Below are 17,146 nucleotides of genomic sequence, written 5' to 3'. Positions count from 1 at the left end.
GGTAAGGTGTTGTGATTTGGGCTCAAATGTTGGTCCGGAAATATTATTTTTGGGCTTCTAATTTGACTGAAAATTGTTGACCCTTCCTCCTCTACTCAATTATTCTTGGGCTTTTAGCTTAATAACTAGTACAAAATATATTATGTGAAGACAAATAGTAATTAGTGTATATAAAGTAAAAATTAATTTAACGAGTACGAATCCTAAAATGAAACGATGGCGAACCGTTTAAAATTTGTGATAAAGTAATACTAGTAAAATAGTGAAAATGAAGGTAACGGTATTAATAGTAGTAGAAATAAAAAAATAGTAGTGAAAATAAAATATTTAGCTCGTTAATAAATTTAGCAGCTCGAGGAAATAAATTAAAATAAAGGAGGGATAAAATTGGGTGTCAACAGATATCATGCACCTCTGAAAAGTGGCTGGTGCATTACACAACCCAAAGGGCATTCGGCTGAACGCAAAAGTCCCATAAAGACAAGTGAAAGTTATCTTCTCTTGGTTTTCTAGGGCAATGTTGATCTGATTATAGCCTGAGTATCCATCTAAGAAACAATAGTAACTCCCAGCCAGCCTATCCAGCATCTGATCAATGAATGGCATGGGAAAATAGTCTTTGCAAGTGGCAGTGTTCAGCTTCCTATAGTTTATGCACACAAACCATCCAATAACTGTAGGAGTGGGAATCAGCTCATTCTTTACATTAGGCACCACAGTGATACCTCCTTTCTTTGGAACATATTGAACAGGACTCACCCACTTGCTGTCTGCAATCGAATACACTACCCCAACATCTAACCACTTTATGATCTCCTTTTTCACAACCTCTTGCATGTTCTGAACACTCGTCTTGTTGTCCTCCTCTAGCTGAATTTATGCTCACAAATACCAGAAGGAATACCCCGAATATCTGCTATGGTCCAATCAATAGCACGTCTGTACTAGCGCAAAATCTTCACTAGACGCTCAATCTGTTCCTCAGTCAGTAATGCTGAAACGATGACTGGCAATGTCTTATTCAGACCAAGGAACTCATACCTCAAGTGTGATGGGAGCTACTTAAGCTCAAGCTTTGGTGGCTCAACAATAAAAGGCATAGCTGGTGGAGTAGTTCTATTTGCAAGGTCAATATCAAGCTTTCTTGTGTGGTAAGTGTAAGAACTTAGACCCTCAAGTGCATTTATAGTTTCCACGTAGCCCTCCATATCAGCAGCGTCAAAGTTCACCAGAACCGCAGCCAAAGCTTCTCCCAGACTTTCTTCTTCCATTTTATGTTCAACAGCATCATCAATCTCATCAAATGAATCAATAACCGAGATACTCTCATAAGCAATTGGCAACTTCATCCCCTTACTTGCTTGGAAAGTCACTTCTTCATTATTCACTAGGAACTTAATTTCATTCTTTTCAGAGTCCATAAGCGCTCCGCCCGTAGCAAGGAAAGGTCTTCCCAAGATGATAGAAATATCTCTATCAACCGCACAATCCAGAATAATGAAATCAGCCGGCAACATGAACTTACCCACTTGTACCAACACATTATCTATAACCCCAACTAGCTTCTTGATAGATCTATCCGCCATCTGTAATTCCATAGAAGTCGGTCTAGGCGTCCCCAATCTAGATTGTTTGAAAATAGCAAGGGACATTAAGTTGACACTTGCCCCATTATCACACAGAGAACGGGCGAATGCATGAAGCCCAATATTGCACGGAATGGTAAATGCCCTTGGATATCCCTTCTTCTGAACTGTGGTGGAAGCAATAATCGAACTCACACGATGAGTTAAATTCACTGTCTCATGTTGAACAGACCTTTTCTTCGTAAGTAGGTCTTTCACAAACTTAGCAAATCCGGGCATCTCTTTGACAGCATCTAAGAATGAAAAATTCACTGTTAACTGCTTCAACTGATCATAGAACTTCTGACACTTAGCGTCAACATTCTTCTTTGCTAACCTCTGAGGAAAGGAAGGCTTTACTTTGTACATCTGAGTCAAAGGGCGAAGAGCCCCTTTTATTGTGTTTTTCCTTGTATCAGCAGCAACTTCTAGAATATCATAAACTTTTTCTTCACCATGGACCTCATCATCAACGATAGGCACATCAGAATGCACCTCTTCTTCCTCAATAATTGAATCTAGATCAACCACCTTCTTGTCAACACCTTGAAGTATTTTACCACTCCTTGTGCTAATAGAAAAAGTACATTCCATGCCACCACCATTCTTCGTGTTTAGAATAGTATCACTAGGAAGCCCACTTTTTCTGGCAGGATATTGTTCTCTAGAAAGATCACGCATCTGCTGTTCAAGGTTCTGAATAGCTGCTGAATGAGAAATCACTGTCTCTGATAGCCCCAATAATGTCTTTTCAGTGTTTGTCTGACTTGCCAACACTTTTTCAAGCATTGACTCCAACCTCGAACTACCTTGATCATTAGACTACCATTTTGGTGGAATGTAAGGGTTGGAACTTCTGTTCCCGAAGTTACCATTGTTGTTTTTGTATCTACCTTGGTTCGGTCCACCATAGTTGTTATTGTAGTTCCCTTGGTTGTTGTTGTAGTTCCCTTGGTTATATGCACCCTGCCCTTGTTGAGGTCTCCAGTATCTCTGATTTGGTCTAGAAATATCCCCTTTCGCTACATAACCTGCATATTGAACATTCTCAACTGGTTGAGGGGGACCCTCTTGATATGGACCTTCGTGGCATTGGTACATTACATGCGACATGCCTAAGATATCTTCACACACGTTCACCTTCTTCGATTGCCTCTCATCAAGCCTCTTTGTTAGTAAAGAGAGACTAGTGGCCAATTGGTGCCAACGTCTGCTGCGTTTCCTGGCTATCTTTCACAATATTTTGAATCAACGGTGTTCCAAGTGATCGCCCATCAGAATTACTTGAATGCCATGCTTGACTGTGTAGTCAATCGATCAAGTATATCAGTAATATTAGCATAGGACTTATTCATGAAACACCCGCTGGCAGCATTATTAGCTATCGCTTGGGTCATAGGGTCCAAACCTCTGTAGAACTTCTCCTTCAATATCTGATCTGGAAAACCATGATTTGGACTCCTATCCAAATATTCTTTGTACCTCTCCTAAGCTTCAAAAAGTTGTTCCCCATTACGTTGTTTGAACTCGTAAATCTGATCATGAATTTCAGCTTTTTTACTCGGGGGGTACCACTTCCTGAGAAACACTTTGACCATCTCTTCCCATGTAGCAATAGAGTTTCGGGGCAGCTTTGTGAACCATTTTCTCGCTTCTCCGGCTAATGAATATTTGAAGAGTATCAGTCGGACCTCTTCTTGAGTCACACCCCACTAGATATGCTGAAAGCACACATCAAGAAAGTTTGTTATATGTTGATGAGGGTCATCATAGACTGCATTCCGAAAGTAACCCTCTTTTTTTAGCATATGATAGAGGGAATTATCAAACTTGATAGTAGTAGCAGTCACCCTCGGATGAATTATTGTAGATGCAAAGTCTTTATCAGCTTCTGACTCATCAGCAAAAACATTATCGACTGGAAGATCGTTGTTATCCATGATCAACTGGTTTACAAGATAGCAAACAAGGTGTGTTGAAATATGACAAAGACTTTAAGAAGGGTAAACACTATTTAGTAATTTCAAAACTGTATTCCTCGGCAATGGCGTCAAAATTTGATACACTCAAATTTACACTCTTAATAGCATAAAGCGGACGATGTCAAATATAGTAACCCAACGAGGTTAGGGTCGAATCCCACAGAGAATATGGTGTGAAAAGTTTACTAAACAAGTATTATACTAATCTTGCGGTCCTAGTGTATTCCAGAAAAAGGGTTTTATAGTTGTTTTGGTTTGTGGACTACTTTAAAGTGACTAGAAATTTAAAGTTGTAAATATATGGGTAAAAAGAACCAAGGTTGTGTCCCCGTCAGATAAAGTGTATGATCATGGGTATCGATCTTGATATACGTCTAATGGATCATTTTGTATGGATGCACTTAACCTCTACGTGAATCTAAACTATTTCCCAATAAGAAAAGATTATTTATTTCTATGCTTTTTCCAAAGATAAGAAAGTATGCATGAAGAACGGTTAATTATGCCAAGTAAATTCCTCTTATTCCTAAGTGAATTTATTAAACAAGGTTTAAAGCCTTGAGTTCTTGTTATTTGTCCTTACCTAACCCTAGCTAGTTTCCCAAATAAACTAAAGTTTATGGCGTTAGCTAATGTTTGCAATCACTAACTATATGATTAAAATGAAGAACAAATAAATTCTAACAATCCATTATGCGTATATCATTCTCGATCACTAATCAGAAAACACCCATCCTTGGGTTCACAACCTTAGTAAAGGTGCTTAGCTACTCATGGCAACTAGAAAATAATAAAAGATTGAAGATTGCACAATTAAATTTTGTATATGACTTACGAATAAAACTTGAAAGTAACGAATGTATTTGTCTGGAAAATCTTCAAAAGTAATTACTACAAGTCTAAAACTCCAGATGTCTGAAAAATAAAACCTAAACAGGTATTTATACAACTTAAACTCGAAATAATCAATCCCATTCCTGTTCCAGCTCGGCTTGTACTTTGACGGGTCGACGTTGTGCTTCGACGGTCGTCGATATGTTGACGTGCATGACGACGACCTGATGACAACTTTTCAATTCACAGGACTTCCATCGTCGAGGCACTTCGATGGACCGTCGATCATGTCGATGGTGCAAATCGATGGTCTGATGACTTTTTCACTCTGCAGGAAGTTTATCGGCGAGACAACTCGAGGGACCGTCGAGTATGTTGACGGTCCATCCTTAATGCATATCAGTACAGATCACTCGATCTCCTCATTCTTCGCTTGCCGAGCATTCTAACTTCGAAATACCTGTACAACACACAAAACACATCAAACTAACACAAACTTGCTCGAAAACAAGTAAAACTTAGAGTTAAAAAGCATTAGATGTGCCATAATTTCACGGCACATCAAATATTGTCTTAGGTTGGGCCATGTCGTGTGATTGGGGCTAGCCACCCTGTTGTGTTGTGACTATATTTGTTCTAGTATTGTTGGCTTGATGTCGTGTGGTGATAGTAGATATCGGAGACTATTGATATATCTTCATGATATTATAGTACTTCACTTGTTGACGTTGATACGAGGATAGTATTCTATATGACTTTTGTAGTCTGCCATGATATGGTTGGCGTACCCATGCTTGGTACTTGTGATATTGATCTGATTATTGATGTTGATTCATATATTGCACGCATTCTCATCTCTCATGATATATTGTTGATAGGTTGTTGATACCTGATGAAACACTGTAATGAGTTGGGCTCAGTTTGCATGAGAGTGACGTGAGAAGTTCGATATCCGATGGTTGTCCCGGAATTATAGATTGAGTAGAGTGATGTGAGAAGTCCGATATTCGAGGGTTGTCCCGGAATCGTGGATTGGGTGGAGTGATGTGAGAGTCCGATATCTGATGGTTGTCCCGAAATCGTAGATTGAGTGAGGTACATGGACTTCGCGGGTCCCCCATGGGTTATGCTACCGGGACGTCGATACTTCCGTTCAGAGTACATGTGTACACAGCATTGCATTGCATTTGCATTCATACATTATTGCATTATATTGTGATGATCTGATGATTTACTTGTGTTGTTGGGTTCGGATTGGATAGTTTGAGACTTGACACACTTGGGTTTAGATGCATCCACCTAGATGATGGCGTGTACTTGGTTTTGATTGTGTTTGACTTATACTTGTTGATTTATCTGCCTATCTTGATTTATTGTCTGAATTATTAGCTATACTTAGTCGGCCTATGATACCTACCAGTACTGTGGCTTTGTACTGACCTGCACTTGCTACATTCTTTTATGAATGCAGAGTTCTAGGTTGGATCTGCTTCCGTCTTCCGTGGCTGATAGTCGCTATTAGTACAGCTTAGAGTTTACAGGGTGAGCACGAGACATTCCCTGCCTTAAAGACTCCTATTATTTATGTCTTACTTTCCATTCTGAGACATATACAGATTTTATGTATTATTATATTTCCAGACTGGTATATTTCTAGCTAGATGCTCTTGTATACATTAGACCAGACCCTGGGTGTATTTCCTTATTTCCGCATTTTTTTTTATTTTATTATCATCAGACTTACGTGATTTACTCTCTACCGCTTATTTGACTTATTTAATTACATCTTTATTATCGTTGGTTGAGGGTTCGCTTACCCAGATGGGAAAAGTAAGTGCCCGCACGACTTAGCCAAATTGGGTCGTGACATAGACATGATCCAATTTAACAGAACAAACAACATGATCCATAACCGGCTAAGCACTTAACATTAATGCACTTAAACCCTTTTTAATGTCCTTTGTCCATTTTTATCACACCATAGGACTATATCTACCACAATAATGAACTAACAGTAATACAAATAGGACTATATCACATGCTCATATGATAAAAGGAACAAATACTAGGCTAAACACATGCCAGAACAGGATTTTAAGTTAACAGTGCCTAAATCATGACATTACTACTATATTAATCAACTAAAACTAACTAAACCATATATAAAACATGCTTAACTGAAACAAACTAAGCTAAACTAACATATAAAACATACTTAACTGGGACCAACGAAGCTAAACTAACACATAATCAACCACTGATAACTTAAAACCAGAAAAATGCTAAAAAAACATAAAAGGGAATTACCTTTCTTGTGTGCAGCCTTTGAATCGAGATTTGAACTTGGATATCCTTTGTGCTCCTAAAACCCCAACTCAAATCACAAAAACCCACACAAATAACAAACAAAATGCTTTAAAATTTTAAACTAACTCAAACTGTTAAAGTTTCGAAGCAAATTGCTCAGAAACTTTAATATTTCGAGTACGTGTGAATATATAATAGTATTCAGTGTGTATGTGTCTTAAACAATGAGAATTGGGGCTCTATTTATAGAAACCCCAAATACCCCAAACCCTAATTTTGATTTCGATGTGGGACAATTCTAATTTTTGAGAATTCGTTCCTCACACAACAATCAAGGGCTGAGATTGAGTCAAACAAACATGTCAAGGGCCAGATCTGACCCAAAAGTGATTGATCCATAAGGTTCTTCAATAACCAATAAAAATTCATGAATTCAACCAAGTGTGAACAAAACCCATCATAATTTTACAGAGTTTTGACCATTTAATACTCAGAAAAGTATAAGAAATAGAGAAAGGGGAGGAATTGTACCGTGTTTGGGTTTTGTTTAGTGAGAAACTGGGGAAGTGTGATGATTCGCATTTTTGCGGGCGGGGTTAACGCTCGAAAAAGCTACTTCGAAATCGTTGGTGCTCTTTCAAACTTTGCTTTAAAAGAGTCGCCACCTAATTTTTAGGAAATTAGGAAAACCAGTTTTGAAGGGTTTATTCATAAGCCGTGAAAAATCCTTCTTAATCCAAAGTTCTAGGTAAGGGTTCTGGTGATCCCCTAGGGAAGGTGTTAGGCACCTTAGTATTAAGGATCTGTACTATACGGTTGACCTTCGAATTCCAATGTGTGAGTATTCGCATGAACTGTTTATTTAGTGTTTATTTTCCCGCAAAAGATTCTAATGTTGCATATCATTTTTTGAAAAGAATTGAATATATTCCCTTTATATATAGGGTATTTAGGTTCGGATTTATGATATCCGGGTATAATTAGTTCCTTTTATATATAAGGATAGTAGTTTTTCTATAGGAAAAGATAAAAAGTTCATTTATTGATTTTTTTTTTTATTTGGGTGACAAGTTTTATTCATGCTTTACTCACACGTGGACCAGATTAATCCGTTTAATACATTTTCGGAATCTCCTTACCCAAATTTTTATAATTAGGCGTAAATTGGACTGTTTTGATTTTTTAAGAAAAGAACTCTTTATATTTTGCGCAGTTGGTTTTTTAGGAGAAAATGAATTGTACTTATGGTCTAAAATCTTGTATATGCTCCCTTAAAAACGTAATGTTGTATATATCTATTCTTTATAACAAAGTCCCAATTTTATCTTAAAAGATAAGATCTTTATTTTAAAATCAATTCTGTTTTAGAAAAAATGCTTTTCTTATTCGTTGAAATCAGGGGCCTTAGCCCAACAAATATTGACCGTGATTTTATTATTTAGAGAAGGCCAAGTGGGTTTTAACCCAAAGAAGCAATTTTATTTGGGTTTTCTTTTAAAAACAAGTTGTGTGGGCTCTGGCCCAAATATGCCTTATTTCTAGCCATTTAAAATATAGGCCTTAGCCACGTTTATTTGACCACAGAATTATGTAAAACCAAACGGAATTTTAGCCCAAAAGAGACATACATCATTTGTTTTCAAAATTCCAAACCGAATGGGCTCTAGCCCAAAACAGTTTTAATGAGCACTCGTTCTTCTTGAGAGAAAAAAGACAAGTGGGCTACGGCCCAGAAATATCAGATTTTTACCAACCCAAAACCCAAAAAAAAGACATGCTTTGAATAGTTTTAAGAAAGAATCCTTTTTGCCTAATCTATTTATCCTCTTAATTTTACACAAGTTGTTATACCATTTTTGCATCCCCAAAATCTTTTCAGTTTATTACTTATTAAAACTAAAGCAGTTGCTTCCCATTTTTAAGTCTTCAAAATCGGTACGCATTCTCAAAGTTTTGAAAAAAGGTTTTCAGGTGCTAAAGTCAATCTAAACGGCATATGCACCATTTGCCTAAGATGCCTAATTCATAATAAAGGCTCCAATAATATTTGTGAGTTTTACAAATAATAAGCACAATACAAACAAGCCAAAGATAGCAAAATATGATGGAGTAAAATAAAATAGGGTGTACCTCCCAACCATTTTCACCCATGGCTGGGCCTTCATATCATTTTTACCCATGATTGGGCCTTCAATATATTAGCTTCCCTTTCTTCCCGAAGATATTTGAAAGAAATTTTCCTTATTGGGATTTTAGCCCAATAAGATGGCTTGACTTCGGCCCAAGTGACCATGCAGTAGAGAGGGGAAAAACAAAAGACCCCAGTTAGTTTATATTTACTGTTCCTATCATACATATGATATATGCACATAATATACATAGTACACTACTGTCACGACCCTAATTACCGATCGTGCGGGCACCTACCTTATTATCACTAGTAGGCGAACCCTTACCTATTAACCCATTAGTCATTAGCCATTTTTAACTTCTTAAATCATTTATACTTAAACAATCAATGAAACAAGTAAATGAATAAATAGTCTGACCAAGTCATAAATAATAATTAATATAAGTGCGGAAGTCTTAACTATTACACCCCCAAAATCTGAAAGCCATCGTAAAAGGACTCTAACCAACAATGTCCAAAGAATGAAGTATATCTCAAATATAATAACAAATAATGTCTGGAATAAAAGTAGACATATGGAAAGAGAGATCTTCAGGTGGTGTGGCATGGATAGAAGTTCACCCTCGGATCTTATCGAGCAAACTAGCTTCAAGCTAGAGATGTAGTCTGGATGAAATCTCTGAAACACAATCTGCACTCAAAAAGGGTGCAGCAAGGTAGTATCAATACAAACACTATGTACCGGTAAGCATCATAGGCCGACTAAGATTAGTTCACGCATATAAGTATAAAATCAACAAGATAAACAGATAGGCACTTAATACTCAAATCCAAGCCACAGAATATCCCATAACAGAGTCACAACCTAAGATGAAGCTTCTAAACCACAAGTCTGTCAAGTTCCAATAATCTCACCTGATAATTATAAGTCCAAGTTCCGTCCCTAAGTATAATCACTAATCCACAATTTAACTCAGTCAATGGTCATATTTATATCACAATAGGCATTCAACATCCATACTAAAATCAGAACCAAAAATGAGCATATCATAATGCAGAATAAAATGTAATGATGCACAATGCAAATATGATGAAGTGAGTGCAATGCAATGCAATGAACTGGCCAAATACACGTTGTACGCACATGCTAACTGATGTCATTGCTCAGTAGTCATGACTTACAGGGGACCCATGGTGTCCATGTACCACTCGTTCCAGACTCACTCCTCGGACTCGAGCATAAACCCTCCGCTTCGGAAAGAACCTTGCACGCGGATCCATATCATGCACCACTCATTTTTGGAACGAACTTCGGACCACGAGCTCACAACTAGGCCACATCCTCACCCCCGGTGAAATGTGCCTTTTCATATTTATAGTAACACTGTCACATCACTCTCAACGATCAATTCATCAAGTACCATGTATCAAATAGTATCACAAGTTCAACAAGAAGATTATATTAACTTCTTCACTTATTTCACATCACAATGCATGTCTCAACGTATTCCAGTTCATTAGTATGTATGGACTATGAACAATTAGCAATATCAATGTCAAATACAAGGCATCATGCCACAAGTCTTTCATGAATCATTTCCTAACCATTTCAACCATGTATGAGTGTATGAATGCATAAATAAGTGTAAACATAGTAAATCAACGCAAACCAATAAAGCAACAGTGAAGGTACAAGTCACAAAGCCACATGTCATATCAAGACTTGGATCAACTCAACCATGAAATGAATCATACAGTCCGTCTCAACCAACATAACAGTCTATGCCCCTCCTTACTTCCACATGTAGCAAGTGCACCTTACAACTAAGTCTTGTATCACCAAGAAGCTCCACTTTTCTATATATTATCATCAACAGTAAATGATACATCAAGTTTTCATCTACGTATTGTCATAAGTTTATTTCACAATTCAAACCTAAACTCATTATCCTTCCTTTCTCCGTTAATATATGTCACAATAAGAGAACTGAATACAACATGACAATTTAGGCAATAAGTCTAATCACAATAACAGGGCAACAAGCCACCATCAACAACAATCAACCTAATAGAAATCCATCTCGAATCACCACAGTATAAATACAACTACACCTTGTATTTCAGTACATAACGTAATGGCGATGAGCCCACAAAATCATAAGTCATACCAACCTAGCTAATATCCAACCAAAACAACATGTCCGAAGACTAATCATGCTTTCTCCCGTCAATTCTACACAATACATACGCTTCGCTAATTAAAGTCTAACTAAAGTAAGCCATAACCTACCTCAAATGCAGAACAGGAGCCGCGAACTACTCCACACGAGCCTTCTATTTCCGAAGTGTCTCATAACGGTCAAAGTCTAATAATATGATGCTAAGTTTTAAACAAGAATAAAAATTTGTGGAAGAAGACCCATTTACTTCTACCCTTTTCAATGGATGAAACCATCCTTTAATGGTGAATTTATCATAACTTCTTTATCATTAACCTTCAATTCATGGGTTTCTAATCAATTTTACCCTTTAAAATAGATTTTAGGACAAAGTTTTCTTGTTTATTAGAATCCTAAGTCTCAACATGCAATTTCAACCATAAGAAATCAATTTCCCTTCCTAAAAAGTGATAATTTAGACTCCTAGATGATTAATCAACAACCCACCAATTATTTAAGAGTTTACTAATTCTAGGGTTCTAGGATTTTCACCCACCATTGATGGACCTTAAAAATAATCATGGAACTTGAAGAGGAAAGGAAAAAAGAACAAATAAAGATGGGGACTTACCCTCCAAGATGCTTTCATCAAAATATGGAATGAATTTTGCCCCTCTCTTGAAAACTGACTTTGGGGTCTTGGGGATAATGGTTAGGAGTTGGAGTATAAAAAGAGGACATTCTACCCCCATCGGTCACTGGCAGCGGTCAGTTGGTCGTTGTGGCGGTCCCGCTATGGCGGCCCTTTGGTCGCTTGATAAATTGGTTTTTTACCAACTTATCTCTTCTTTAATATTATACTTTTGCTATGTTTGATTGAGAAAATAGTGTATTTAATATCGTTTACATCTATTTTACATGTTTTATGTGATTTAGAAGTGATCGGAAGAAACCAAGTGAAAATAAAGTCAAAAGGAGGCCAAATTGGACAAAAACTGGACAGTTTTGCAAAAACGGGACAGATTTGCAAATTTGAAAACTTGGGGCTTATTTTGCTATTTTTGGACTTGGAAAAAGTGGAGAACTACAAAAGGAAGAAAAGGGAGCAATTATATTCATCTTTGGCCATTCAACACAAGTTTTGGAGACTAGGGCTCCTACACCACACTTGGAGATTGAAGATTTGAAGTTTTGATAAGAAATTTCTTAACCCTTTACTCATTTCTTCAATTCCTTGCTATGTATTGAATATCTAAGTGTGTAGTATTTTCTTATTTCACTTGAATCTTGTTTATGATATTATTCATTATCAAGTGTTGGATTAAATCTCTTGTTATGCTTATGTATTGAATGATTTTTATTTCTAATGAAGTGGGTCTTTGTTTCTTTAATTAATCTCATTTTGAATGATTCTTAAGGGAGTAACTAACCCTAAGACTCGCCCATTTACTTTGATTGAGCTCGGAAGAGGAAATCTAGGTTGGAAAAAATTAATTAACAAGAATTTGGGTCATTAAACTCATCTAATAACTTGAGCTCGGAAGAGGATAGTTACTTCAGGTTAAATTGATTGTGTCTAATATCACACTCTAAGGCTTGGAAAAGCTTAGAGTGAAATTCATTGATTTGGTTGGAAGACTTGCAATGAGATTTTAGAAATCATTATCTATTAACATAAACCCGCTCTTAGTTGTAAAATCGTAAAATACATCGGATCTTTACTTGAGCGTAATTTCCTTTGTATCCAAACTTGTGCCCATTGATCATTTTACTCGCTTTCTAGGTTAGTTTTATCATTGGCAGTTTCAAAATCAAAAACCAAAAATCTTATCAAGTGTTTGGCTTAGCGTAGAAAGTGATAATTCCTTACTTGTTTAAATCGCCTAGTATATTGTTCCCTGTGGAATCGACCCCGACTCATAGTTGGGTAAATTATATTGTATAGGACTGTACACTTTCTCTTTGAGGAGTGGATTTGAACGTTATCATGCCAGCGGACTTGCAGGAACAGTCCGCACTAAAATGGTCATAACTCCCTCATCCGGAGGCGAAACGCGACGATTCTTTTTGCTATAGCTTTGTAATTTTGATACGGATCTAATGGTTTAAACCTCACTCAAAACAAAGGTCGTTTGATCAATCTGGAGCAGTTTCTATTCACAGACCTATGGCGAAAACATCGAATATGAGCTCGACAAAAACCCAAACCCATCTGAAACTCTTCGGAACCTCACCAAAACTTGTGGACAAGCTTAAAATTATCATATTAACATGTTGGAACTTCCAAAACATTGACACGGGGTCATCCTAACCCGATGCTGACCGTGGTCAACTCTAATTCGCTAACTTAACTACTTCTCCATCAATGACTAAATTTACACTCGAACCTTGTGGGAACCAACCCAATGACTTCATTAAGTCATAGATCATACTAACGGGACTCTGGGGGATGATCAACAAGGTTAAATGGATCAAAACACGATAATAACTAAACGGGTCGTTACATCAGATACCAATTTACCCATTGATCTTTCTCGAACGAAGAAGAGGAGTACGAAGGTTGAAGATAACCCAAAGACATGCATTATAACAACACGGAAGCCTCCACGGCACCAAGTGCGCCCTAACTACTATCCGTTCATCTTATCAGCCAAAACTCTTTCTAGCTTTTGCTTAAAGGCGCAATTTTCATATTTCTGTACTCGAACATACCACAGGAATTGCTACAACACATAGGCGTCATCTAATATATCGGAGTCTGATCATACTAATCCCAATTTATAGTTCTAATGATTACAACTTCTCTAGACCCTTATGACCACCAACGCGAACGACAAATCTTTCTTAGATCAGTAAACTAAGATTTCTGTTACACCTTGGAAAATTCCCCGTTAGCGTACGGTGAATAGGCTAGCGAAGAGTACGATGTATACGGTGATTTGATAAGTAAGAGATAGCATTTGATTATCTTAATCGATATTTGAAGACATTAGACGTAAAGAAAGAAGTTTGACGAAGAAAGTAAAGGATATGTTATGCGTCGGGTAGGAATTATGGACAACGAGTTAATGAGAGCATAATGATGTCTTAGAGACAAGTAATAATGTCCCTTAGATTGGTATTGAAGTGTTGAACAAGTGTTAAGAAGGTTCCATAAGGATCGGAGATCAAACGAGTCGACGAGAACGAAAACGGAACCACTGGGCATTGTACGGCCCAACATACGGACCGTATAAATTATACTGGCCGTATGTTAGGCCGTATAATTGGCCAAGAGGAACATCACATTCTGGACCAAACATACGGTCCGACATACGGTCAGTGAAAAATATACGGACCGTATGTTGGTCCGTATAAGTTGGTCGGGACAGCTTTGTGATATAATGTAAGGGACCCTTCTCATTTCATTTTATTTCATTCCCACTTTCTACACTTCAAGAAACCTCTAGAATATTCTCCATCACCCATCCATAAGAATTCAAGGGAAAACGAAGATCAACAACACCAAATCCATGAAAACAGGTGTATGAAACCTAGTGAAAGTCATCCAAGCCAAGAAATCCCAAGAGAAGTGAAATAGGGTTTTGGTGCTAGAAGAGTATTTTCATTCAAGGCTTGTTCATCCATCATCTAAGGTAAGTTTCATGACCATACCATGTTGTTTAAGGTATTGGAAGGCTAAGACACTTGAATTGTAGAAAGACATGGAAAATGGGTCATAAATGAGTGAATAGTGTCATTGTTGAATAGTGGTTGGGATGAATCATGAATGTTGGTAGGTTGTGATTATGAATACGTTATAAATGACATTTAGACCATGAAATAAGTATTATATATGAGAAAACGCGATAATGAGCTATAACCATAATTGTGGAGAAATTGAAGAGAAATGGTGAATTGTGATAAATGTATACAAATGACGATTGTTGTTTGTCATATTGCGAATGTTGTTGTGAGCGTATGGGAGTTGATATAGAATGTGGGGAAAGTAGTAGAAACAAAGGAAATGCTGCTCAATTTTCCCTAAAAATAGTGACACGTTCTTATAGTCGATTAACTAACGTTAATGCGAATTCTCTTGAAGGTAGGAACGTGGCATTGAAGGAGAACAAGTGAACGATAGACTAGTTAAACGTAAAAGGTATGTGAGGCTAGTCCTTTCTTTCTAATGGCATGCATCCTATATCACGACTCTTCTTTCCTCTTCATGAAATCATACATTCCGGAAAGCAAAAAGTCTATATCCATGAATGGCTATATAAGACAAGAGATATGTTATGAGTCCTATAATGATGATGATGAGTTAAAGTATAGAGATCCTAAAATGTGTGATATGATGATCCTATAATGTTAATGACGTTATTTATTGCTCACACTCACCTTATATGTTAATTCCTTCAAGGTGAGGCAAAATGTCAATAAATGCTCCATAATGAAATCGGGGGAATCACGACCTTACGTCACCCCAATAAAGTATAGTTGTTCTTGAGCCTTATGCATGTATTATGATAAGCACATTATGATGGGCATACTATGATGAGCATGATATGATGATAATAACACCGTACCTATATGGACGGGCAGCATATACACCATGACCAGATGGCATGGGCAGACACCACTAGTGGGCGGCATGAGATGATACCCCGGACGCGAGAGGCCTGGACGCAGGCTATGATTATTACACCGATCCGATATGGACGGGCATCTTATACATTATCACACCGTACCTATATGGACGGGAAGCTTATACACTTATGCATACATGACATGATGATGATTATGAGTAAGCCAGCGTGCATTATTTCCTTTATACTTGACAGTCAGATACAGATGTTCCGTATTGATATTTCTTTTATATCATTGTCTTATTTCATTGTTTATGCCTCTCATACTCAGTACAATGTTCGTACTAACGTCCGTTTTCTTTGAACGTTGTGTTCATGCCCACAGGTAGACAGGGAGGTGAGTTCGATCCAGACTCGTAGGAGCTGTCAGCTGATTGAAAGCACTCCTTTGTTCCGGAGGTGCTTATGATTATTCTTTTGTGTATATTCATGTATATGTATTTTGGACATGACGGGGTCTTGTCCCGTCCTTATGTCTAGTACTCCAGTAGAGGCTCGTAGATACGCAGTGTGGGTTATATGGTCTCACAAGGATGCTATTATGTATATATATATATATATATATATATATATATATATATCATTTTGATGGCCGAGAGGCATATGTATATGAAAGTAATTATGTTTTCAAAACGAGAGATGATTTTCTTATAATTGAGTATAAAGTTGATAAAAGAGCGTTTAATGAGCATGATAAGTAGTAGAACGAGTGGTGATCGGTGGTTAGCCCTGGGTACCCGTCGCGGCCCCTAGTCGGGTCGTGACAATTTCATATCTCGACACGCTTTGTTTAATACTACTATGTCAACCTTTTACCTATCAACCATTCAAGCCAGGTAACAATTTATCACGGACTTATCCGAACCTCTCTGTTTCTATCACTTACTTAATACTACAAAAGGACCACGTGAAACCCAACAACCTTATCTATTCCACCAACTCATTTACCCTTTTCCCTCGAGACTAATTCGTCAGGATACTCTTCATAACAATCTTGTCCTATCGAAACTTTTTAACATCCCTATATTTCTCACATTGTGACAAATTTACTATTTATCAAGAAGTCACAACAATATATCAACTCTTAGACAAATCTCAACTACCATCAATTTATTACTTATTCCTCATATCTATCTCAACAAACCAGGACTCATACACCTGCTTCACTAAGTTCATACTTAACCCTTTTCTGACTTAGAAAACTAATTTAACTAAGATTACTATTACTTTAATACGACAGAATTTAACTTAGAGATTATGGAAATAAGTCTTACCTTAGCAAGATGTCGTACAACTCGGGAACGCCAACCAACAAACATATAAGTAAGCTCAATAACCACATAGGTAATTACGAAAATATAATACAATAAATAATATCATCTCTCACCAGCCATAAGTAACACAATCACCACTAAAGTTTTCATTTTTGTTATCCAACCAATGTCCCCTATAGCTTATGACATACTAGAACTTACCAATT

This window comes from Lycium barbarum, chromosome 10, assembly GCF_019175385.1.
Source record: "Lycium barbarum isolate Lr01 chromosome 10, ASM1917538v2, whole genome shotgun sequence".
In the NCBI taxonomy this organism is placed as follows: Eukaryota; Viridiplantae; Streptophyta; class Magnoliopsida; order Solanales; family Solanaceae; genus Lycium; species Lycium barbarum.
This window is presented reverse-complemented; position numbering follows the sequence as displayed.